The sequence below is a fragment of the Trichosurus vulpecula genome, chromosome 6 (genome assembly GCF_011100635.1).
Source record: "Trichosurus vulpecula isolate mTriVul1 chromosome 6, mTriVul1.pri, whole genome shotgun sequence".
In the NCBI taxonomy this organism is placed as follows: Eukaryota; Metazoa; Chordata; class Mammalia; order Diprotodontia; family Phalangeridae; genus Trichosurus; species Trichosurus vulpecula.
In genome coordinates this window covers 230,584,659-230,610,945 of record NC_050578.1, presented here as the reverse complement: position 1 = coordinate 230,610,945, position 26,287 = coordinate 230,584,659, and the positions used below count along the sequence as shown (strand labels likewise).

Sequence of the window (26,287 nt, the reverse complement as noted above, 5' to 3'; positions counted from 1 at the left end):
CTATAAAGACTACTTCCTATGTTCTTTAAATACTGAATCCTGGATATACCGTTCAAAAGGAAGCAAGATAGAAATTTTCATTTCATTAACTTAAAAAAAATTAGCCTGATGCCAATTTACCACACAAGTAATACGCCCATAGTGGACAGCTGGGGAAAGGTGGCGTTGAAAACACTGTCTGAACCAAAATGTCAACATTGTGGTGTTGTTCAGGTATTTTTCTATTGTATCTGACTCTTGGTGACCCCACTTGGGGTTTTCTTGGCAAAGATACTGCAGTAGTTTGCCATTTCCTTCTCCAGTTCATTTTAAACATGAGGAAACTGAGGCAAACAGGGTTAAGCCACTTGCCCAGAGTCACACAGGTGGTAAGTGTCTAAGGCCAGACTGGATAAGCCCAGCACTCTATCCACTGCGCCACCTAACTGCTCTGAATGTTGTGATATCTGGGAATTATTACTGAAGATATTATTTGGAATTCATAATAAAAATCTAAGGAAGTCTTAGAACTTCTGAACAACATATGAAGCCAAAGGAAAGAAATTCCAAGAGCTAATTAATTTTAATGAGATTTCAACCCTGACTCCTATTCCCCATTTCCTCTATTCCTTCCTAGGAGTTAAAGTTGATTTGGGAAGAAAGGCATCTCCCCTCTTTCCTTAGGATTCCCACATAGAACTTGTTTTTCTTCATCTCCTTTTTGACCTAGCTGATTCTTTGCACCTACACATGTTGCTGATCCTCCACCTTCCCCCACGCTGCCTCGGAGGCCTGCATGAGTATCTGTGTTTTTCCATCTGACTGCAAAATAGCACTTGCTGGCAATCTAAATTCTGTGGTTTCTCTTATATGTCTTGTGTTTGATTCATTCACAAGATTCATTTGGATCTTGTCTTCTCATTAAAAGGGTCTTAACAGCTTGTTTCAGAATAAAATCTATTCTGTTCTCCCATCTAACCACTCTTTTCAGTCACATCCAGAAAACAGAAGGCTGGCTCACTTTCCCTTGCATAGAAACTTGCACAATTTCATTAACCATGTCCTGCATTTATTGAACAACATGTCCTAAAAGGGTTTTTAAAAGACATCTTCCATGGATTAAGCCCTCATCTACAGCCCAAGAAGTCACACAAAAGTTCTATCACATGATAAAAATGATCACGACAACAATAACAATAATGATGGAAGTTGTTAATGTTGACTGTGGCACTCTAAGTACCCCCAAATCAGAAGGTTCTTCTTAGTTAAGACTTCATGGAACACCTAATTTTTTTTATCAGTGGAATCTTGCTCAAACACATTCTTCAACAAAGTGATAATCTCATTAGTGTGGGAAGACCCTGGAGAAGTGTGGGTTTCAGCTTATCCGTGACTGTGCATCCCCTGTGACGGTTTTCCATGCCTTTCCATAAACTTTCCATCGAGGATCCATCCAACACATGAGAAGCTTTCCTCTGATTTTTAAAAATATGTTGGTGATAACACTGCAGCATGGAGTTGTCCACCCTGGCCTCACTAAATGACTCTCCCGTTAAGCCAATAAGCTTGCCTGCAAATTGCTGTTGGCAATATGCTGGAGCCCAAGGTACCATACATCTCTTTATAGTCCTTTGGGTCACCTGCAATTTTGCTTCTTCTTCCAAGACTGTGGTATTCCCTGCCTTTCAGTCATAAAGAATGACTGGGAGAATACTCTAAGACTAAATGGATCCACTGTTCCCTCAATAAGGACACTTTCTCCAATATGGCACCTCTCCAGCCAGCCACACCTTCTCATCTCAAGTAATTCTTATTTCTGTCCTCCCACAAATCCTATGTAAAGATCAAGCCCTCTTCCACATTATAGGCATTAAATGATGTTTGAAGACAATGACTATATCTTCCCACAACTTTTCTCTATTTTTTTTTCTCAAACAACTCCAGTTCCTACAACTGTTTTCACATGATAAGGTTTCCAGTCTCCTGGCCAACTGAGTCACCTTCTTTTGGACACACTCCAACTTGCCAATGCCAATGTGTGGCAACCAAAACACCCTGCATAATGCTGCTCCAACCAAAGTCATTTAATGCAATAACGTCATAGTCAAACTCTACTTGAACATCAAGAATCCTGTTGTAACATTCTTCAACTGATCACACAGTGTACAATATTATCTCCATGAAACGGACAGCTCTCTAAAATGTTGTTAGACTCAAAGTCAGATTTTTGCAGAGTAATGAACAACATAGGGTGAAGGTATGCATGTATTCCATAATAGGTCAGATCAAGTTACTATATAAGTTACTCCCTCACTGAAGGTAACAGAACGATAGTTCCATTAGTGCTGCCTAAGTCTCGGCTTTGGTGATAGCCATATTAAACCAGTATCTCACACTGAATTTGCAGTCCATTAAAACTACCAGGTCTTTCCACTTAAATTTCTCACAGATCCCAGGAATTACTCTTTTTCTTTTGGAAATTTTTCTTTTGGATATATTTTTACATGCTGGTTTTCTTTCACATGCTCATGGGAGACAGCCTGATACAATGGAAAGAACCTTAAACTTAGCATCACCAGCCAAAATCTGAATCCTGGCACCGCTACTCGCTAACTATGTAAGTTCGGGCCCATCACTTAACACCTCATTCTACCTACCCAGACTGAAGAATTCAGTGTCCTAGGATGATATCACCACTGTCATTTGTGTTTCTTATAGGTACTATAATTAATAATTGTAACCTCAGTCCCAAAGCCCATTAGTATGAGATTCTCTTCTTACTGGTGGAGATCAATTTCCGGCACCTGTGTGAGGAGTGGGACTGAATTGGCAAGAGTGGCAGAGGGGAGAATGTCAGTCTTTTCAAAGTCTTTGGCTCTGTAGTCACTGAGTCTCTTCGGACTTTGGGCACTTGTTGGCTTGAACTGAAAAACTTAAAGATGGAAAATGCCAGGCCCACTCCAGGATGCTGAAGGAAAAGACTCTGAGAAGAAGCCGAAATGAGAGGAGCTGGCAGACTCCATGATGTCCCTATTCTAACTTGCTACACTAGAGACTTTTGGGAACTCCCCCTTGGGAGAGATCTGGGACACTCTCTCTTGGGTGACCTGAGTTACCTTGCTCGCAATGGGAGAAATCCTTCAATCTGTATCGTCTGATATATAATCTCCATGTATACTTTCTTTGATTTCTGTTTGCTATTGAATTGGATAAAAAACTGCTTTGTGTGTGTGTGTTCACTGTGGAACTGGTATTTGGTATGGAGTTGAGTGGATATAGAATGCTCAGAAGTTAGTGTGAACCTGAAAATCACATCATCTAGGAGTGGGGAACCTGTGGCTTCAGGGCCACATGTGGCCCTATAGGTCCTCAAGTGCAGCCCTTTGACTGTATCCAAACTTCACAGAACAAATCCTTTTGTTTCGATTCAAGGTTTGGATAGTCTAGTACAGTCTAGTACAGTCTAGTACAGAGCGGCCATTTCTTCCATCCTCCATTTCCTGCTTCCCCTCCTGGCAGAAATTAAAACCTCCCCTGGAGAAGGGTGGAGGGAGACGAGGCTTGAGATGTCTATTCTGCCTCCCTTTGAGTCCTACAACAAGATCCCCATGCTATATGTGGGGGACAACCCTCTCTACATAAAGAAATACTTTACAATACAAAATTTAAAAGTCCTCCAAAGGTGTAACAATAAAGCATCACCACATTGTGCAAGGAGAGAACGTGGGATTGGTGGCAACAATGCATATGATATTCAAACCCTGAATCATTAATCTACAAATGCAGGGAGGCAGAGGTGGGGAAGAGGTATTTCTGTGTGATTGTTCCTCTATGCCATTCCCTAGGACAAGGAAATTATCTGGCTATTTGAAAAAACAACAATAACCTTCCTCCATTGAAATAATGTTCAAGATAATGAGACCTTGTTTGTCAAATAATAATAAAAGCTTAATTTAAACCCTGCAGGCTTCAGGTGACACAGAAGAATCCCACCTGAGAACAGCAACGGAATCTTCAAAACGATCTCAGCTCCACATGCCAACACTTAGGGTCCGTACATGAGTCAGTGCACAGCAAACACTGCCCAATACACCCCCTCAGAAGACTTCAGCTTGCCAAATCCAGTGTCTCTGAGGCCCGAAGCTGATGCACTCACTCAGGCTAGCTAGGCTTTGATTGGCTGCCATAACCAAACCAAAGTCTGTAATTTTCAAAAGCTCAGTCAACCTGCCTTATCTTAATTTCTGGGCAAACATAAAAGGGAACTAAATGTGCCTACCTAGGTTTGGGAATTTAAAAAACCAAAACGCCAAATGACTGAAATAAAGCAATGTTATGGATATATTTGAGTCTTCACTTTTTTTTAAACAAAGAGAAGTCAAAGACTCAATGTACTCTCTTTCCCAAACACCTAACTGTGGCAAAGCAATGAAAAGAAGTTCAGATTTCTAGAGCGTTCTATGGTCACAAAGCTCTTTAACACAGTAATAACTTCCATTTACACATGGTTTTAGGCTTTATGTTTGTTACTCTATTTGATCTTTACAACAGCCCTGGGGTGAAGGAGGCAAGTTCCGTTATGAATCTCAGACCAGCGTCAATTTCTAACATTAATACTGGCCGCCATTTATAGCGCACTTCCAAAGGTTACAGAGTGTTTTATGCGTAACATCTCATTGGATCTACACAACAGTTATCTGAGGCTGGTAATAATAAGATTTGCAACCTGCTTCTCTGTACCTCTTCTCTTTTGAGCATGAGAACCCTGTGAATTCAATACTATAGGTATTATTATACTGTTTTACAGACAAGGTGACTAAGATTCAGAACGTAGCAGAGGCAAGAAGTCCAGCACATTTATCCACTACTTTAAGCTACCTTTCCATATTCAAAGACATCTGTTATCTTTCATCAATTGAACATCATATTCTAGATATAGAATGACCAGGGCAGATGATGGTGGAGCTGTCAGAGAATCTTAAGAGCTATAAACCTCAGGAGCTCTCTCTTTAGGTACCTGACCAAAAATTCTCTCTAATCCATGTCCAAGAATTGGTCATCCAATCTTCCCAAGAAAACCTCAAAGTAAGGGAGAATGAGGTTTCATGAACAGAAACACAGCGACTAGAACAAGACTGTACTGGCATCTGTGGCTGCCACATCCTACTGTTGACTCCTCTTTGAGCTTAAAATCTACTAAACCTCTGGATCTTCACAGAAACTGTGGTTGTCTAGCCAGGCTCCCCCATCTTATAGTTGGACTTAAAAAAACCTGTTATACAAGTTTAGGACTTTAGGTTTATACCTAGAAATTTCCTCTTACTACTTTACAACCATCTCTCTACTCAGCTGAAATCTTTTTGGATACTGACTGTGAGCCACCACAATAAATATCATAGCTTCACACCAGCTGCTAATTTCACAAGTATGAAATATAAGTCTTCATATTAATTACTGATAAAATGTTATATACCACAGAGCATACAGCATAAGAGCTAAGCTAATACTCACAGGAGAGATGGGATTTTCTTAAGGCAGTTAGGTGGCAGAGAGAGGGTCAGAGTACTGGGCTTGGGAGTCAGAATGACCTCAGTTCGAATCTAGCCTCAGACACTTACTAGCTGTGTAATCCTGGACAAGTCACTTAATCTATGTCCCAGTTTTCTCATCTGTAAAATGGGGATAATAATAGCATCTACCTCATGGGATTGCTGTGAGGATCAAATAAGATAACATATATACAATGCTTTAGAAAACTTATAGCACTATATAAATGCTAATGATTGTTTTTGCTGTTACTATTTTATTATTATTATGGAGAAAAGTTGGTAAGGCTGAAGGGTAGAAGTTTGGAAAAGAGTCATTCAAAAGAATTGGGAGAAAGAGGGACTGGAGAATATTCCAAAAGGCTGGAAGTTTTTGAAGGCATTTAGCAAGGAAGGATATACAAAAAAGTAGGAGTTTAGTAAGTGCTTTTGGATTGACTGATGTTGAGGATGGAAAGGAATAGTCAAGGAAACAAAACAAAACAGTGGTCCTAGAAATTAGGGGTCAAGAGGTAAAGTGGTCAAAGTTCAGACAGAAGTCTTGGACTAAGGCTGAGAAGATGGAAGGAAAGAGACAAGATATAAAAGCTCATTATGAAATAAGACCAGATGTGAAAATTCAGGAAACAGATCATAAAGCAAACACAGGATACAACAGTGATGGCAAAGTTTAGTTAACTAGACATCTGCTAAAGCGCTCTTGTAGCTAAAGGCAAAGCAGCTGAAATTCCTGACTTGTTTTAATGATAATTTCATTCTTTGAAAAGCAGAGGAAGCCATGAGAGGAATTGCTATTCGGGATCCAACTCTGATACTTCCAACTCTGAGATTCCAAGTTCTTCAATCAATGAGGAAGAAACACTTGCCAAAGTAGAAATGATGGGAATCTTGCAAGGAAACAACTATTGCATTTTAGAATTCATGGGGGAAAGGAAAGAAAAGGCTCCCAGATTTTGGGAGAGCAGATTCCAAAGAGTTCAGAATAAGCGGGATCCCAAAGCCTAAAATACAAGTCAGCTAAAGAGGCACTCAAAAATTTAATTTGAACACCACAAACACAAATCACTCTTTCTAGAAGGAAACAAGATTAGTACAATGCAAATAAAGAAACTGATGTGGATGCATGAGGAAGTCATCAACCAACTTGGATTTTAAAACTAAGAGATCAACAGAAGTCTTGGCTCTGTTGTAAAAAGATATGGAATAAAGACCTAAGGCATCTTTCCAATATCCTCTAGCATGCCCTGCTCTTTATTCATAAGTCTATCCCTGGAATGGACACACTGGAAGTCCTTTTTGCCCCATGACCCTTCCCTCTGACTGGATGGCTCCTTCTAGAAGCTCCATTAAAGAAGGGTGCACAGACTCGCTATGCCTCATTCCTATTTTGGCAGCAGTATGGATTTCTTCTACTACATCCTTCTAAAATCCTACTAAAACTAAATCCATCAGTTCCACAGGCTCCTTTGCCATTCCCTCCCTCTCCTTTTCAGTTTCTATGCGCTGTTTTCCCCCAATAGTTCCTTGAGGTCCTTGCTATGACATAGTGAAAAATAAATGCTTGTTGATTGATGAACTGAATTAAAAAATCATCACAGTAGCAAAAAATAGTAACACATTAACAATGTTAAAGTTCAGAATATACTGAAGCTAGCAACAAATGTAAGAGTTAAAAGGGGGAATGTTGGTTTTGTTTTTGTTTATTTTTAAGTTGTGTTGGGGGCAAGAAACAGCTTAGTGAAGATTTAGGCTGAGTCTCAAAGTAGATGAGATAATAATAGACAATAGAGAAATGGCAGAACCATTCATCATTTTGTTTTAATGTTTTCTACTGTGGAGAATAATTTCCTAGCATTTCTAGAAGGCACAGAACCAAAATTATTAGCAGGGAGTTAAAACCCAAAACGATAAGGAAATCGCAAAAGTACCTGGCTGCTCCTGATGAGATCAAGTCACCAGGTCTAGCTGAAATACATCCCAGGGTACTGAGATAACTGGCAGACAGGACGGCTGGTGATCTTCATCTTTTTCAAAAACTCAGGAAGAATGGTGAAGACAGGTGGCTATAAAACTTAAGGGTGAACAAGTGTCATCTCAATTTCCTAAAAGAGAACAGAGTAGATTTTTCAAATTATAGGCTAGTGAGTGCGACCTTGGTTCCTGAAAAAATTCTTTGAGTTACTCTTATAAGGCTTTTAGGGAGAGAAGAAATGACCACTCCAAGTCAACACAAGTGGATCAAGAACATTCTATGACAGAGAAACTTCAATTCCCCCTTTTTTGGGCAGAATCTCATACATTATATGTTATTTATTGGATGTTAGGATGCTTTTTATTATCTCTGTGCCACGAGTGTCACTGCCTATGCCGGGAAGAGGTTCAGAACTTCTGGAGCTGCTTCTTGGCCCAGGATGCTTTGGTGACCTTCAGTACATGGAACCTCATCATTTTGCTACGGTTGTCATGGTAGATGACAACTGTGCTTGCCATCTTCCTTTGGGTCAACATACAGGACAAAAGCCTGGTGAAGGGATACTTCTTGCCAGGAGAGGTGCCCATGAGGGCCTTCTTGCAGGTCTTGAAGACAAGTCTAATATTCTTTTAGCATATTTTGACAGTTTCTCTTTGGTTGTATCTCTCAACAGAGCTGCTTCTTGTTTGGGAAGATGGAGGGCTGCTTCCAGTAGGCATGCTCTGTCTGGATATCCACCATGCCTCTGCTGCATGCCACCCCCCTCTCCACTTTGCTCTCAGAGGGAGGGATTGAAATACCATAGATTTTAACAAATATTTGACAAAATCTTTCATGTGATCTTAGTAGGCAAAATGGCTAAGTGTGGACTAGATGACAGTACAGTTAGGTAGATTTGGAATTCACTCAATGACTACTTCCAGAGAATCAGGTTGGTTATCACTGTGATAGCAAGTAGAGCATTAGACTTTTAATTGGAGGGTTCAGGGCCCATTTTAGAGGTGGTGTGACCTTGTGGTAGGGTAGAAACAGATACTAGCCTTAAAGTCTAGAAAATGAACATGTAAGTCTCACCTCTGCTACTTATTTACCTGTGTGGTCACGGACAAATCACTTAACCTCTACAAGCCTCAGTCTCCATATTTGTGAAATGAAGAAATTAGACTAGATGGCCTCTAAGGTCCCTTTCTAGCTCTACATCTGAGTACTGATTACTGGCTTTATGCCAAAGTAGAAGAAGGTCCCACATTTAGTGCCCCCAAACATTTGTCACTGATCCCATTCTTTGTGAGTGGCAGAGGCAGAAAGCCTTCCTAATAAATAGTTGCTCCAAAGTGAAATGAACTACCCCCAGAGAGACTGGTTTCCCCCTCACATTAGGCTTTTCCAGAAGTAAATTTTAGAGGTAAATTCTGTTTGTGTAGAGACAGCACTAAATTATTTCCTTTTCAAACTTAAGACTCTATAATTCTGTAAGTGGAATAGCGACAGGAACTTAGCAATATAATGAAAAGAACATGAATCTTGGACTCAGATTTGGGTTCAAGGCCCAACTCTTGCACTTGATTAAGTATATGATCAAGCATGAGTCACTTAATTTTACAATAGACCTTATCAATTTTCTTATCTGTTAAAAAAAGGGGTGGGGGAGAGATCAGGGCAAGGTTTAGACTAGATGATCTCTAAAGAGGTAGGATAACTTAATTATCTTTATCATGTAGATAACAACCTGGCACAGAATTTACATGACAAGTGACACACTTGGTGAATGAAAAACAGATTCAACTATACATTTTCCAGATTTCTAAAATACTGGCTAAGCACCTCTAAAAGAATGACAGCAAATTCTCCCTTACAAGTCCACACACAATGAATGACTTAAGAGTGGAATCAACTTCTTTTTTCAAGTATCTCAGTAACTGACAACTAACTAAAAAATACCCAAGTCTCAGTAGCAAGGTCCTGGAAGGACTCCGCTACACAATGCAAGAGTGAAGAACTGGTGGGCATGTTCTAAAAGCAGAAGTGATATAAAGAAAAAAAGATCCACCCTCAGAATCTATCTGGATATGGTTGGTGAGCAAGTAAGCTGCTGACTGATGCATCTGCAGATCCACTAAGATGGAGAAGGTTCAAGGGCAATCTACAAACTCTGAGCACTGAATTTTACAAACAATAGTGGTTTATTACAAGTTGCTGTTGTACCATTTATTAGGTGGGGATTACAGGAAGCTGCTGTCCAGTGCTAGAAAGCTATGATGTTAGCAATAGGTGTGGAGCTCTTCCCACCTGACAATTAAAGGTGGCTTCAACTTTCAAGCCAACCTCAACCAGTGAGGACAAAAGCACAGTGAAAAGAGCATGTACCACTGGGTATTTGACACTGGCTGTTCTCTCACTTTGCTAAGATAAGCTGTCACTCAACTCTTAGTTTATTTCTGCTTTCTTTGCCAAGGAGGATGATCTTTGGTCTGGAAAGCACAAAAGATAGATGGCTAGGAAAGGGCTGAAAACCAAGGTAAGTAAGGTGGTTGCAAGAAAGGACTTAACTACCCTTGATGAGTTCCAGTTACCAGATACAGAGGAAATGCAACTTGAGATCCTGAAGCTAACAGAATCATCAAACTGCTATTAGGGATCTCTGAAAGACTACGGGGAATGGGCAATTGGATCATAGCTTTAGAGTTAGAAGGGACCTTAGAAATCACCTGGTTATTGACCCTCAATTTACAGTTAAGAACCCTGAAGCCTAAATTGATGAAATGATATACCCATGGTTACCTAGGCTGGGATTCAAACACAGATCTTCAGACATCACATATAATAGTAGACTTTCCATGGTGCCATGCTAGGAAGAGAACAGGGTCTGCAAACCATAGAACAATGAGCTAGACTTCAAATTCTAGAAAAATTCTAAAATATATAATCAAAATTTAGAAAAATCCTAAAACATTAAAAGGATGGTTAGTTACCTGGATAAAGGCATACTTGGCATGATTACCAAATATGCAGATGTTCAACACATTGAATGTTAAAGTAAGGCTCCAAAAATGTCTTGACTAACTAGGATATTAGGTTGAAGTTAATATGATGAAATTTAAAACCAGGAAAATTATGATAATGATAATAGCTAGTATTATTAATATAGCACTTTAAGGACTGCAAAGCCCTCTGCAAATAATCTCATTTTATCCTCACAACAACCCTGGGAGATATTAGTATTTTCATATTATTGATAAGGAAGCTAAGGCTAGGAGAGATTGAGTCCCAAGCTCACATGGCTAGTCCACCACATTATCTACTACACCTTGTAAAATCCTTACCCTTGGGTTTAAAAAAATCAGCTTCACTAGTACAAAATGGAGAAGTGGCTAGACAGCAGGTAGTCTGAAAAAGACTGGAGAATTCTGGTGAACTAAAGTTCACCATGAGTCAACAGTATCACATGGTAGCCAAAAAAACTAATGTGAATTTTGGCTACAGCAGAAAAGGTTTAGTATCCCTACCATTGGGAAGGACAGTCTTAGATTCTGCTTAGTTAGAGCACAGCTAGAATGCTGGATTTACTTCTAGGTACCAAATTTTAGGAAATACACAATAAGCTAGAGGAAGGGAACCAAGATGGTGAAAGGCCTTGAGATTGTGCCTAAAATGACCATCTGAAGGAACTGGGAAAGTTTAACTTAGAGAACAGAAGACTTAGAGAGGAAATGATAGTGCAGGTACTTCCTTTACCAATGCATAAGCTCTTCTAAAGTCTTGTGGGCTTCATGAACTGCTATGGACCACCGGGGGGTGGGGCGGGGAAATCTCCTCCTGGCCAACTAGCTTTTCTGGGTTGGTAGGAGCCTCCAGAACTTTCCCTCCACTACCATAGCCTTAAGGACCACTATGACAAGCACCTCAAACTCCTAATTTAGAAAGTAGGCATTTTTTTTTAGATAAATAATTATTCACTTAGGCATAACTACACCCTCTATCCAAATGAAGATGACTCAAATTCAAGTTCACGGACTGAACAAGAGTTGATTTATAAAGCCCTTAAAATGTGGTTCCAACAGACACTGGCAACCCTATAGTTATAGATGTCAAGCTCCGCCATAATATATTTTTATAATAACTCTGTTTTTATTCTGGTGCTTTTTAAAACGGAATCTGTTCCAAATAAATCCACATTTAGTGACTTTTCAGCCTTCAGCTGCTTGTTGCTTATAATATTCTATAAATAAAAGAAACAGTGCCCTATAACACACTGTAAACACCCACAGACAAACAGAGCCAAATTCTTCCAATTATGACCCTGAGACTGTTGCCAAGATACTTCAAGGACCTACTTGAAAGAATGCCATCTAGGCCATTTCCTGATTAAGCTTCCATCTAGAAAGGAATCAAAGCATACTGTCTTTGCCCAGTGTCCTATCCATGCTCAAATAATTGCTTCACTTTATTTAAATGCGACTCTTTCCACATAATGTAGTTAAAAAGCAGAAGCAGTAAAACCCTAAAAATTCCCACCACACATTTTTGTGTGTGTTGAAAGAACACTGGTTTGTTACACGATTGGCTTAATCATGGGTATATTAATAACATTTCACTGTGCAATCAAGGTCAAACCCAAAGTAGGTCAACTAAAGAAGGGTCTGTAATCTAAAGGAAGCTGCGTCAATCCCTTCCCTCTGATCTGCAAAAATCAATACAGATCACCAGAGTTCAGAGATCGCAATCATGTGGTAAGCCACAGAGATCACCAAGGTCAAGATCAGCCATGCCAGAGACCATTCTATTAAGGTCTTGTCAGAGTCTCTACGTGCCCAAGCAGAAGTTATGACCTTACAAATGCTAATGGATTTAATATGGTTTATACAGACTGTTAAAATAACTGCACCAGCAGGAAACATATTTTTCATATTTCCAAAGCAGCATCACTCTGAGAATACTCCCTCCAAAGAGATTATATTTGTGGTTCACTTCCTCTAAGAATAAACTACTTTCAACACTTGTCCTTTAGACTGCCACTTAGAAACCAAAAGGCTTTGAAGCAATATTTGTAATAAAATGGTTTCCAGCTACAAACTAATCCTTAGTACAATCACCCCAAGTGCCAAAATCTTTAACTCACTTTCAACTTAGCACAACAAGTATTAACTGAACATTTACTATGTGTTCCAGCTGTGGGGTATCAAAAGCACACAACATAGTTTTGAACCTCAGTGCCCTTGAAATCTTGTTTGGGAGACATGATGAAACAATTAGAGAACAACACAAGACAAAATAAATATGTCAGCGCTTGAGTCGATATCAGGAAACCTGTTTAAATTCTACCTCTACTGTTTGCTAGCTGTGTACGTGGCCAAGGAGCTTAATTCCCTTGAGTCTTGGTTTCCTCATTTGTAAAATGAGAAGGATAAAACCTGTGCAGTGCCTACCTCACAGGACTGTCATGAGGCTCCAATGAGAGAATGTGTAAAATGCTTTGGAAACCTTCAAGTTTCTTTAGCTAGAAGTATATACATATACATTCAATCATTCCACGAGCATTTATTAACATAGCCAACTATATGTCAGGCACTATGAAAGACGCTGTAGCCCCAAAGACAAAAGTGAAACGGTGCTTGCCCTCAAGGAACCATTCTCATTATTTTTAGTAAGGGCCGAAATGTGGGATTACTAGGAAGCAGAAAGATCTGAGATTTCTTGGAGGACATAAAACTAAAGATAATCAGGATTACACAGAGGAAAACAGAAAAGGTATCATAAGAATGGAGGACGAGAGGCATGAGAGAAAAACATGAGCAAGAACGCACATGGGAGAATGCTGAGCATGTACTCAGGTAGTACGTTAGAAGAGGGTTCATGTTGGCAAGTGTTAGAAGAAAAGGCTGGACAGGCAGTGTAGGGGCCTAGAGATGTGAAATCTCCTTCTACACTCTGCCCCCACCCCCAGCCTGTCCATACTCCCAAGTTCCTTTGGTTCTCATATGACATGATTTCAAGTCCCCTCATCATTTCAGTCACCTTCCTCTGGGCATGCTCCAGCTTGTGACTATCACTGCTAAAACATGGCATCCAGAACTGGACAACGTTCTGCACATGGGCCATCAAGCTCAAAGTACAGTGGGGCTATCATCTCATTTCCTCTGGACATCATATTTATGCTACACCCACAGAACTTCCTTTCCAGCAAACCAGAGGCCAAATTATAGCCTCTGGAGGCATGACTACACTGCAGGCCATTGTCCTGATGTCTCCCTCAATCACTCTCCACCCCCCAAAAACACTGTACAAATACTGTTGAATATAGTGAGCATCTACAGCCTCTACTGGAATGAACAAATAATCCTGACCTATAAAAAATGTGACTTAAAATATTTAAAAAAACACTATATGGAAATAATTAAGAAGGACCATGAAGAAGAAAGGTATTTTTCAGCATATGGATGCCGAAGGCTTCCTACTGCTGCTGCTTCTCCAAAACCAGTAACCACATGAAATCTAGGCCAATTGACATTCTCAAATAACTAAATATTCCAAGTGTTAACACATAAAACCCCTTCATTTGCAAAACAAAATAAAACCAAAAAATGAGGAAAAAATATCCAAGTCCTTGTAACAGTCCACAGAGTCTTCTGCGATACCACTGCCAATAACTGAAAATGCACATGGGCAGGCAGTAGGTTTCATTTTTGATCACTGAGCATGACTCCACTGGCCCTGAGTAGGTGAGGAGGTCACATTGGCAGGTAGGCAGCAACAGGACTGGAAGGTCGGAAGGGAGGAGATGGAAAGCACCAAAAAGTTCAGGTGAGTATGCTGCGTCCAAAGTCAGAGAAGCAAAGACTAGCAGGGAGGAACGGATGGGCCAGTGAGAGGGGTCCCTAGTAAGACGGGTCTCATTCCTGTTCTTATAACAGCACATTTAAGTAGCACCGTGTACAGCGTACTGCGCCAGGAGACAAGCAGAGGCCTTCTGCTCCAGCCCTGGGCTTGGAGCACCTCCCAGTCACAGTCATTCCCTGAGCATTTTACCTGTTATTTCACTTGAGCCTCATTTTACAGACAAGAAAACTGGCTCCTAAAGAATCTGTCCATCACCATGCACGTGCTAGTAATAGTAACAGTAACGAAAGCTAGTAATAGTAACAGTAACAACCATTTCTACCGCACTTTAGAGTTTGCAAATATTATCTCATTTGACCTTTAAAATGCCCTGGGAGTCGATGCTATCATTATTCCCATTTTACAGATAAAGAAACTGAGGCAGACAGCTGTTAAGTAATTTGCCTAGGAAAGAAGCTAGGAAGAATCTAAGGAAGGATTTGAACTCAAAGTCTTCCTAAACCCAACTCCCTCTGCATCTCCTGTGCCATCCAGCTGTGCAGGCATCAAAGGTGGGGTCTGTACCCAAGTTTTCTTGGCTCCAAGTTAAACACTATCCAGAGTGCTACAACTATAGGAATGTCCTTATATCCAGGGAAAGGCTGAGCTCCATAGGTACCAGCTGGTCTCCATTATACTAAGGGCAGATTGCTAGATGATCCAGAGACATTTTGTTTTTTAGAATAAGAATGTGTATAATGGATTGAACAAGAAACTTCAATGTTTCTCTACTGCTCCTAGAAAAAATATAAACTCTTTGGTTTGACATTTAAAGATTTTATTTCTTTGGGAAACTAGGTCTTTTCATCTTCCCCAGGCTGGAAGGGCAGTGGTCATTTATGGGTCGGTCTCAATACTGACCACAACAGAAGCTTGAATAGGCTCCTTCTGACCTGTGTCCGTTTGCCCCTCCTTCGGCAGCCTGATGAACCCCTGCTGCTGAGGGCTCCCCTACTCTGGTACTGACTGGCTTAGTAACCACAGCTCAGAACTCCTGAATGCAAGCAATCCATCAACCTCAATCTCCCCAAAAGCAGCATCATGGAGTGTAAGAATGTGCCACTATGCCGAGCCTTTAAAGCCCTTCACAAATACAACACCTGGCACGTAGTAGGCTCTTGATAACTACCTTTAAAGCCTTTTGTTTGGCTCTTAGGACTGACTGGTGTTCCAGTTTACCTTTCCAGGCCCACTGAGCTTTACTCCTCTCCACACTATCTTTTTCAGCCAAACTGAGCTCAACGATTCATTACTCCTTTGTCAAAGGACCAATGATGAAACATGCTACCTTCAGGGTGCAGAATGAGACACATATTTTTGTATTCAGTCACTGAGGGAATTTGCTTTGCTTGACAATACATATTTGTTACAAGAAATTTATTTTTATCTTTTTCCCCTCAGTGGGGTAGGGGAGGGGGGGGGGAAGAAAGAAAATAGATTTCTGTTAATTTTTTTATTAAAAATGGGAGGAGGCAATGCTACAAATATGAAATATTCCATACACTTTCAGATGAGGTCACTGTATTATTAATTTTACTTAACTGTTTTACTTTGGAGCACAAGACCTCTTGCAAAGTGGTAGTAGTCGGTAAATGTTTGTATTGTTAAAACTATACATATCTATAAAACTTTATTTTAAGATGGTTCATGTGCTTTCTCTTGCAGTGATTCCTCTTAGTTGTTAGGACTCTCTCCCTCCACTCCTAAACTATCATCCATATATTTGTCTCTTTATATGTAGTATTCCCTAGTAGATTGTAAGTTGCTTGACATTAGGAACTATTTATCATGATGGGAACGCTGGTTCACTGTTGGTTGGGAATTGGTCAATTCTGGTAAGCAATTTGAAATTATGCCCCCAAAGTCAATAACTTGGACATACTGTCCAAGCAATAACATTACCAGGTCTACACCTCAAAGACATCAAGTAAATAGGACCCATATTTATAGCAGTCCTCTTCCTGGTGGCAAAGAACTGGAAACTAAGGAAGTGTCCATCAGTTGGGGACCAGCTGAACAAATGATGGTATATGAATGTAATGGAATATTACTGTACTATAAGAAATGATACAAGGGTACTATGAAAAGGCATCAAAGTAGATTTTTTTATGGTTTACCACTGAAAATGTCTTGCTTTTGCAAATAGAGTGTGACATCACAGGAGGGGTAGGGTCTATCTTTGCATATATTAAAAACATTATGTTTTAATGGTACGTTTGGAATCTGAGTTCAATTTGCATGCTACAATGAATAATTATCCTATACTACTATGCTGTTTCTGAGTTCTAATAACTTTTATCCTATATATTATAGCCCAAAGTAGCTAGGTTTGTAGGAATCAATGACTGGTTGAGAGCACAATGGTTTGATGGGAAAATCCCAGGATTTGAGTCAGAATACTTACTAAGTATTTAACCAGCCATCTACTATAACCTGTGTGACGGTGAACAAGTCACATGACAACTTTAAGCCTCAGTTTCCTTACCTGTAAAATGAAGAGATATTCACACTACCTACCTCAGGGATTGGTTATAAGGATAAATATAAAGTGCTACATGTAGAGATAAAAAAAATGATTAAAGGATCGGTTTCAGAAAAACTTGGAAAGACTTGTATGAATTGATGCAGATGAAGTGAGCAGAACCAAACAAATAATTTATGCAATCACAACATTCTAAAGACAATTTTAAAAGACTTAAGAACTCAGATCAATCCAGTGACCAATCATGATTCTGACTATGCATAGTTCTTATAAAGATTTTATTGTTGTTTTTACCCCCATGGAAAGGGGAGTTGAGAAAGGGTGAGAAAAATGTCTTGTTAATTGAAAATAAAAGGGTTGTGAGTTTTTTTTTTTAAGATAATTGTTGTGTCATAAGAAATGATAAAAGGAACAGTTTCAGAGAACCTGGGAAGATTTGTATGAACTGATGGAGGGTACAGTGAGCAAAACCAGAACAACTCATAAAACGACAATATAAATTATAAACAACTTTAAGATCAGTGCAATGACCAACCATGACGCTGGAGGACCAATGGCGAAGCCATTACTGGCAGCGGAGTGGAAGACTCAAACATATTTTTGAGCTACAGGAAGCCTTTCCTAATCCTCCTTAATCCTAGTGCCCCCTCTCTGTTGATTATTTCAGATCTATCCTGTACCTTATTTGTATGCAGTTGGCATGTTTTTCCCCCATTAGACTGTGAGCTCCTTGGGAGCAGGAATATATTTTTGTCTTTCTCTGTATTCCCAGAGTGCATCGTTCTTGACACACAGTAGGTGATTAATAAATACTTACTGACTGACTGAACACGCCAAATGTAGGAATCTGTTTTGCTTGACTTTGCTTCTTTGTTACAAGAACCATATTTTTCTTTTTTTTTTTTTTTTTTCCATTTTTGGGGGTAAGAGAGTTAGTGATCATAAAGAGGAGAAGGAAGAGGAGGAAGGGGAGGAGGTGGAGGAGAAGGAAAGATGGTCATTGAAGCAAGAGAGCTTTGAAAGTAACATGGCAAATTATTTCATATATACACATATATGAAAGCAAGTTGTATGTAAAAGAGTTACAGTTTTATACAAATTTCATTTTTCTGGTCTACTATGTACATATATAGAAATGTTCCCTTTTTTTGGTGTTTATTAAGTTCAGACTAAAATAAAATGAAATAAATGTGCGTTTTGGGGAATTAAGTAGTTACCGTGTAAGTAAGTACTTTGAGGTATTGTTGACCCTACCAGCTTTTTACAGAACAGGCCAAAGCTGGTACTCACTTAAAAAAAAAATTATCACTTCCTAATGATATCAGGAAGTTGACACTCTCTAAAAGTTCTATACAAGAATAAAAGTGTTTGTTAGGCACAAGACTAAATAACTATTTGGTGAAGATATTACAGAGCAAAAATTCTTAACTTTTTTGTGTGTCATGGCCCTCTCAGGCAGTCTGAAAAAGTCTATCAGTCCCTTTTCAGAATAGTTTAATGTTAGATTTCAGTTAGAGGTAAGTGAAACTAAAGAGGAAATTTTTTCCTATACAGGATTCCTTAGAGGGGAAGACTCCTTTGGAGCTCCGTAGGCCCCAGATTAAAAACCTCTGAACTAGATAGAATCTCCTCTTAGGAAACTTCAATTATTGTAAAAGTGATGTTTAATTCGATTCAGAGTTTACTCTCTAGATCTAAGTAGAACCTACTCTGGTCAGAAACTTTCTGAACTACGACAGATGAATTCACCATGCGTTGAGCATTCTCCTATCCCTGTCTCATTTTACTAAAGGTGATTGATTCCTTGCTCCAAGCATTGACCTGAAAGAAGGTCACACAGCAACTTTCCTTTCTTTTCTTCTCTCTAGTCATTCCCTTCAATCTTGGCCCCTGAGGCTTGGGGGATATCTTCCTCTGGAGAGTCCCCAACTGACCCTAGCTAGTGGACTCAGGCATGCTACCCCATGGCAAAATGTGTCCTTGGGAGAGACAGTGGGGTTGGTGATTCAGCACTACGTGAACTTTAATTCATATGTTAAGCTTCTTTCTCTAACTTTTTATTGGAACATTTGTGAAAAGATGATGTGTAAAGTATCTTTCAACTCAAAACTCTCTGACCTTGCTAAAAGGGATGATAAAATTATATGCTCTGGAGCTCTCCCTTAGAGTGAGAGAAAGCCAAGCATAATCAGCCATGTTCCCTAGACTGTGTGAGAGAAGTTAACATGTATTTAGTGAATGCTTAACTATGCGCCAAGTACTGTATTAAGGACCAGACTGTCTGCTACCCTCAAGGAACTCACAATCTAATGAAGCAGTCTTTTAAAACTTCAGAGGAGGGAGCAAAAAAGAGATCCTAAAAGGAAATTTCCTGAGGAGGTCCTTAAAAATTTAATTCTAATAATATTGCAAAAGATCCTGATAAGGAGGAAAAGACATCTAAAATACCAATATGGCTGTGTATGAAGCTCTTGAAGTAATTCTGCTCTTTTGTATACATTGTTGTTGGGTTGTGTCCGACCCTTCCTGATCCCATGAACCATAACGCACCAATATTGTCCGTAGGGTCAGCAGTTACTGAAGTGATTTGCCATTCCCTTCTCCAGTGGATTAAGGCAAACAGAGGTTAAGTGACTTACCCTGGGTCACATGGCTAGTAAATGTCTGAGGCTGAATTTGAATTCTGGTCTTCCTGACTCCAGGCCCTGAGTTCAATCCACTGAGTCTTCGGGCAGCCCTTTTTGTACACATACAAAAGCTAAACTAAAGAGCACTATCTGACCATGAACACACGAATGGCAAAGACCAGCAAGAATAGTGTCAGGAAAGCTAAAGCTAAGAATGAGCTGAGCCTTGAAAGAAATACTGACAATTTTTTTTAAAGAGTTTTTCTGACTATGTTTGAAAAAACAAAAACCAGGAACACAGAGGCCCATTGCTTGGGGCAGATGGTTAAAAAAAAAGTATTAACTGATGACAGGGAAATCAGAGCTACTTAAAATCCTGTTTTGCTTTCATCTAATCTGCCAAGGAAAATGATCTTCAATCTGGAAAGGAAAGAATAAACATGGGGAACTGAAGCCCAACATAGGCAAGGAGCTAATAAAACAATAACAGCTCTTTTAAATGAATTCAAATCTTTTAGCTAATATAAAATTACATTTCAGGATACCGAAGAAAACCTGTAAATTTGATTGCTGAACTGTAGCTGGCAATCTCTAATAAGTACAGAAAACAAAAAAGGTGCCAAAGGACTGGAAATGGGCAGATAGCACTCAAATTTTTTAAATAGTAGGAATAGCAGATTATGGAAACTATATAGAAGTTAGCGTGATGACAATTCCCAGAAAAACTCTAGATCTGATTATTAAATGGTTGGCTTGTGAGAACTTAAATGGGTGATCACTAAGAGCCAGCATGGATTCACAAAAGACAAGTCATGCCAAACTAGTGCCTTTTTTTTTGCTAGGTTAATAGATAACAGAAATACTATGGATTCTGTATGAGGATTATTATGTATTATGTAGTATGATTTAGCCAAGGTATTTGACAAAGTCTTTCAGATATTCTTGTAGACACAACAGATAAACATGAGCTTAAAGATACTACAATTAAATTCACAGTTGGGAGAATAACTATATGCAAACAGTGCTTATTAATGAATCTGGCTTCCTTGGCTTTCTCTAACTAAATCTTTTCCCAACTAAATCTCATCTTCTTCAGGAAGCATTTTCCAATCCCTCTTAATTTTAGTGCCTTCTCCTTTTTAATTATATCCTATTTTTCCTGTATATAGCTTATCTGTCCATATTTGTTGGCTTGTTGTCTCCTCCCTTAGATTGTGAGCTCCTTGGGGGTAGGTACTATCTTTTGTCTCTTTTTATATCCCCAGTGCTTAGTGCTTATAGAACACAGTACATACTTAATAAATGTTTAATGGCTGACTGACTCAATCAAATTCAATCTGAAGGGAAGTTTCTAGTGATATACCAAAGTTTCTATTCTTAGCCTGGTTTTGGTCAATATTTTTGCTAATGACTTAGGCTTGCTTATTAAATTTATGAGTAATACAATCTGGGTAACAGAATCTGAATTTTAAAAGATCTAATCAACGCAAACTAGTGAGCTAAATCTAACTACATGAAATTCTTAGGAATAAAATAAAGTCTTACACTTGGAGTCCCCCCTTCCCCACCTCTCCCACCCCCAATCAACTATGGTAGCATGCAGTAGCATACTATTCTGAGGTTTAACATGCATATATTTTATATTGGACCTGTGATTTCATCAATATATTCCTGGGGAGGAACTTCCTGTGTCAATAAAGGTCAGCACGTTCTCTGCAACATAAATGCCTTAGAGAGCTACTGGGTCACTAAGAGGCTCAGAGACTGGTCTGAGTCCCACCGCCTGTCAGTGTCACAGATAGGAGTTCCTGAACTGAGGTGTTCTGGGTTCTGAGGCCAGGTCTCTAACCACTGGGCCATGGCACCTCTGGTGCATGTGTCTAGGGAGACAGAAAAAAGAGGCACCCTAGGCATTCAGAGTGTGTGATTTCTTTAGGAAAACAGACTCATGATCAGTATATTTAGATGATTTCTTATGTAGTCCTGCATCTACTCACAAAAGAACTATTTCTTGGTGGATTTTTCTTGCATACAACTTCCCACCTCAGGCAACTGATTATTGCTTCTTACAACAGAAATACGGCCAGTAACTTAAAAGAGATCCTTTTAGTTATTATTGCCATCAATAGAAACTTTATTATTCCATTTTGGACTACCAAGGAGCAAGGAAAAGGTTTTCTTTAAAGTCTCCAACAAAGAAACGATCACTTGTTCAGTCTATTATAAAAAGAATTCTTGTTCGTCTGGGTTGGACTAGGTGGCCTCTGAGGTTCTTTCCAACTCTTGGATGTTGTAAAACTTCAGTTCAGTTTCAAAAGAAGAGTGTTCATTCAGTCAGGCAAGGTTCAAATCAGGCAGGGAGCAAACTCAGTTGAAGTGGTTGGGCCATTACTATTAAATGATCAAAATGAGGGGAAAAAATTACTCAAATCAGTCAACTGGCAATTTTTTTTTAAAATCAAAAGCCGATATAAAAGGTTTATACCACAGCAAACTGGCTCAACTCATTTTCCCACTTTTGCTGCCACTGACAATGTTCTATAGAGCAGTGACTAAAGCCTATAGAGAATTAAGTAAACAAAAACTTTCTTTTCTCTTTTTTTTAAAGGTGAAGCAATAATACATGGTCATATATCACTTGAAACCACAAAGCTCCCATATATTTTCTAAGGACTGATTCAAATCCACAGAATAACTCAGGAGGCATAGAGCTGCCTCGCCATCCCCACCCTGCTAAAGAAACGGAAGAACATTCTGTTGAAATAATTTCATAGCAGTATGGTTAAGGTCACACATCAAAGATGTAAGCCAGGACAAGAACTTACTGGTCTTAAAAGGAACTCAATATTACCAACCTCTGAAGGTCATTCCTAGAGGTGCAGGGTTTGAGCCTGTTGAGAACATAGAAGCTTCCCACTGCATGGCATACAGATGGGCAACAAGTTTTCGGGGTTGGCATTTGAAATCTTGCATTTCTTCCATTCTACCCTCACCAGGTGCTAATTCTGGCTCCATTAACAACCAGAATGGAGGAAACCACAAACTCCAACTCAATCTCAACTAACACAATTAGTAAAGCTGAAGGCTATAGAGAAGGTTTGAATTGGGCCTGACAAAAAAATAAACATGGATTGAATCTGCAGTGAGAATGACAGGCAAAGGGGAAAGAAGACAGTGTTGGCTTCCTCATCATACAGACACAGGTCTACAAACTAGCTCTCAAATTTGGGGAGTAGTCTCCCAAACTAAGTTGAAAGGTCAAACTAAATCTGGTCATGGGCCTTTAGAGGTTCCCTGCAAGAGTGTCCCTGGTCAGCATCCTTTTGGCACTCTGTAAGAATTCACTGAAGGCTAGCTCGGAGACCAGTAATCCCAGGTAATCATATGCCCTACTGCGTGGGCCACAGTAAGCAAAGAGTGGGGCAAGTACCTGGAGTTAACAGGGACAGGTATTTTCTGAGTGGATGTGTTGTTTTAACTGAACTCCAAGAGGTCAGGAGAAAGGAGGCCCAACTCTCCTGGTGATAGGCTATTTAGCAGTACTATCTTGTTTGCAACCTTGGCCTATCACTAATACTTGGAGTGAGTGACAGATAGAAAAGAGGTATATTTTTACCTGAAAAGAAGCGAATAGGTCACTCCAGACTCAAAATCCAAGATAACATGACTCTGGAATCATTGAATCACAGAATGTTAAAGTCAGAATGGTTTTTTTAAAAGATCATCTAGTTCAATAGCCTCATTTTTACAAACGAAGAAAGTGAGGCCTAGAAAGGTTTAGTGCAGGGGTGAGGAACCTGCAGCCTTGAGGCTACATGTAGCCCTCTAGGTCCTCAAGGGTAGCCCTTTGACTGAGTCCAGGTTTTATAGAACAAATCCCTTTATTAAGGGGATTTGTTCTGTGAAGTTCTGTGCTAAATTAATGAATCACCAACCAACCCGTATCAGCTATATATTTGTATTTTAGAAACAGATCTGACAAAGTCCTTGAGCCAGGAGGACCTGGATTCAAGTTCTTCTGGTTTTATGACACTGGGCAAGTCACTGCCTCTCAGTGCTATATGTTACTCAGCTCTAAGTTAAGTGGAAGGTATACTTCCTCACCTGGAAGTTTCCTATACCAATGAAATCAAAAGTGTGGGCCCAGTCCCTACACTATTATGTGCCAGAAACTTTCTAGGTGCTGCGGATACAAAAACAAAAGCATCCATGTCTAGAAGGAATTTCCAATTTATCAGTGAAGGCAAAAGGCACACATGATCATGGGGAGAGGGAAGGAAAGGCACTAGGAACTGGGGAAGGTAGGAAATCAGGAAAGGCTTCCTATGAAACTTGGGCTGAAGCTGATTTTTGAAGGAAACAAGTGTAGGGGGTTATTCTAGCCATGGGGAGCAAGTGCAAAAGCATGGAGATAAAGAGTGGAATGTTCGTTTAAGTGGAAGTTGCATTTCAAGAACATTTTGGTTATTTCTTTGGCTGGGCTGAGACCAAAGGAAAGACAGACATTATCTTGGATAGAGTCAATGATCACCAAAAGATTTTTTGACATTTGTCAAACTGGCATACTGAGGGAATGCCATGGATATTATATATTTGTATTTCAAAAAGAGATCTGACAAAATCTCTCAGGGTATGTTTACAGACCAGAGGGAAAGACACAGGCTAGATGCTAACATAGTTGAATTCATAACTGATTAAATGTTCAAACTCACAGGGTAAGAATTAATGGATCAGTGTTAAACTGGACAGTGGTATTCAGTCAGCTGCACCACAGACCTTCCCTTGACCTGGTTTTCTTCCACATTTTTTACCATGACTTTGATTAAAAACATAAACTTATGGCACACTTATTAGCTCTGCAGATGACACAAAGCTGAGGATGATGGCAAACATGTTGGCAACAGAATTTTAATGTGAGATACTAAAAGGTCTCTAGAGACTAGAATAATGGGCCAACTCTAATAAAATGGTATTAAATAGGGACAAATGTGAAGTTTTACACTTTTAAATAAACTGTATAAGCACTAGGTATGGCTGGACAGTAGTTTATGTAAAAGCTATCTGGGGATTTTAGTGGATTACAAATGCAATATAAGTGTTATTTGGCAGCCAAAAAATTCTAATGATGTCTTAGGCTTTATTTTTAAAAAAGAATAGTGCCCAAGGGAGGTGGTAGGCCCACTGACACTGATAACTTGTGGTATGATGAAGGACTAGAAGCCAAACTATGTGAGGATCAGTTTAAGGAATGAAGAGTGTTTACCCTGGAGAAGAGAATATTTAAGGAAGGGGGAAGAAAGAGAGATGAAAGAACAGCTGTCTTCAAATATTTGAAATCTTGTCTTTTGCAAGAGGAATCAGACTTCTTTTTCTTGGTGTCAGAAGGCAGATTTAGAAGCAATAGGTGGAAGCTGCAAAGCAATAGGTTTGTTCAAAATTTAATTAAAAATTTCTCCCACGAACAAAAATCAATTTTCTCTCCATCCCACTCCCACTTTCCCATTGGGAAAAAGAAAAAAGAAAACAAACATTTTTAAAATACTCATAATAAATAAGCATTAATAAGCAAAGCTAACCCTTACATTGCCCATGTCCAAAACCCAAATGTCTTAATCTTAAACAGTAGGTTTTGAGGTAGTAAGGGAATACTTCCTAATCAGCAAAGCTGTCCACAAGCACCGAGGGCTGCCCTGTAATGTAAGGTAGGGGTTTCCTATTTCGGGAGGCTCAGAGGCTGGATAGTCACTCGCCATCCAGGTAACATTACTAGGCAGGTAGATAGGAAGTTGGAAATGAAGGAAGAACAGTTCTTGTACTGGTGCCCAGCTCAATGTGCACGATCTATTTAACTCAACATGCATTTATTGTCTATTATGTGTAAAGGGGCGGTATTAAGTCTAGAAATAATAAAAAAAAATATAGTGAAAAATGGAGCCTATATCTCAAACTGTTCTAGGTTTTGCCTAGACTATCTTGGTTAGTCCCATGTGAAGGTAATGCTGCTAAACCTCCAGGGCAGTCTTGATGTCCAGGGGCTCCTCTTCCGGACTGTGGTTTTCTTGTATCCAGGAGGAGTTGGGAGGGGGGCGTAGAATAGGGAGATAAGGGTGGAAATCTGTACTTGGCCACAACATTCAGGCAACTACAAAAATAAGCTATGAGAGCTACAAGTTAAGAACAACCAAAACCAGGGACTCTTACTTGAAGTATGGAAAAAGCTGAAAATTTTGTAGTGACATTAAGAGATAAGTACGCTTACTCCATTTTTATTTCCACGAGTAAAAAATAAATAGCCACAGATGTAGAAGGCACCGACTAGCCTCCCTACCAGAGAAGTTAAGAAAGCTGGAAGAACCTCTCTCCCCTTTAAATAGAGATGGGGTTGAAGGGTGTTTCAAAGGGAAAGTTTTTTAAAAATCTCTCTAAAGATGGTGAGGGGAGAGCTAACCCATGCCAGTAAGTTGGAGGACAATATCAAAGGAAAGGAACAAAAGGCAGGATCACTAAACTTTTGGAGCTAATATTTATGGGGTTCTCACCTCAGTGCAGAGCAAGAAGCTGGATTCTCTGAGCAAGAAGCAGCTTCTTGTGTTCTAAGAAACAGTGATGTGGACCCACAGGTGCCACCAGCATAAAGGTTATCTAGTTATTAATTGCCAGAGGCAAAAAGGGAGACAAGTAGTGAGAGGTGGTAACTCCCTGATGGGGGGGGGGGCGGGTACCAATGTTGCTCTTTGCTGACTTGATACGAATAATTAAAAGGCTTGCCATCTTCTTGGGGTATGTATCTAACGAGAAGACAGAA

At 39.6% G+C, this 26,287-nt stretch overlaps 1 protein-coding gene across 3 annotated transcripts in view; it reads right to left on the bottom strand.

The window, feature by feature from the left end:
* The window catches only part of ARNTL (aryl hydrocarbon receptor nuclear translocator like), a 91,737-nt gene that overhangs the window by 51,384 nt on the left and 14,066 nt on the right, over positions 1 to 26,287 (bottom strand). For all 3 annotated transcript variants that reach the window (XM_036763047.1, XM_036763049.1, XM_036763048.1), the window contains exon 2: positions 7,454 to 7,627. The gene's annotated coding sequence lies outside the window, so the exon portion shown is untranslated. The remainder of the gene's footprint in view (positions 1 to 7,453; positions 7,628 to 26,287) is intronic.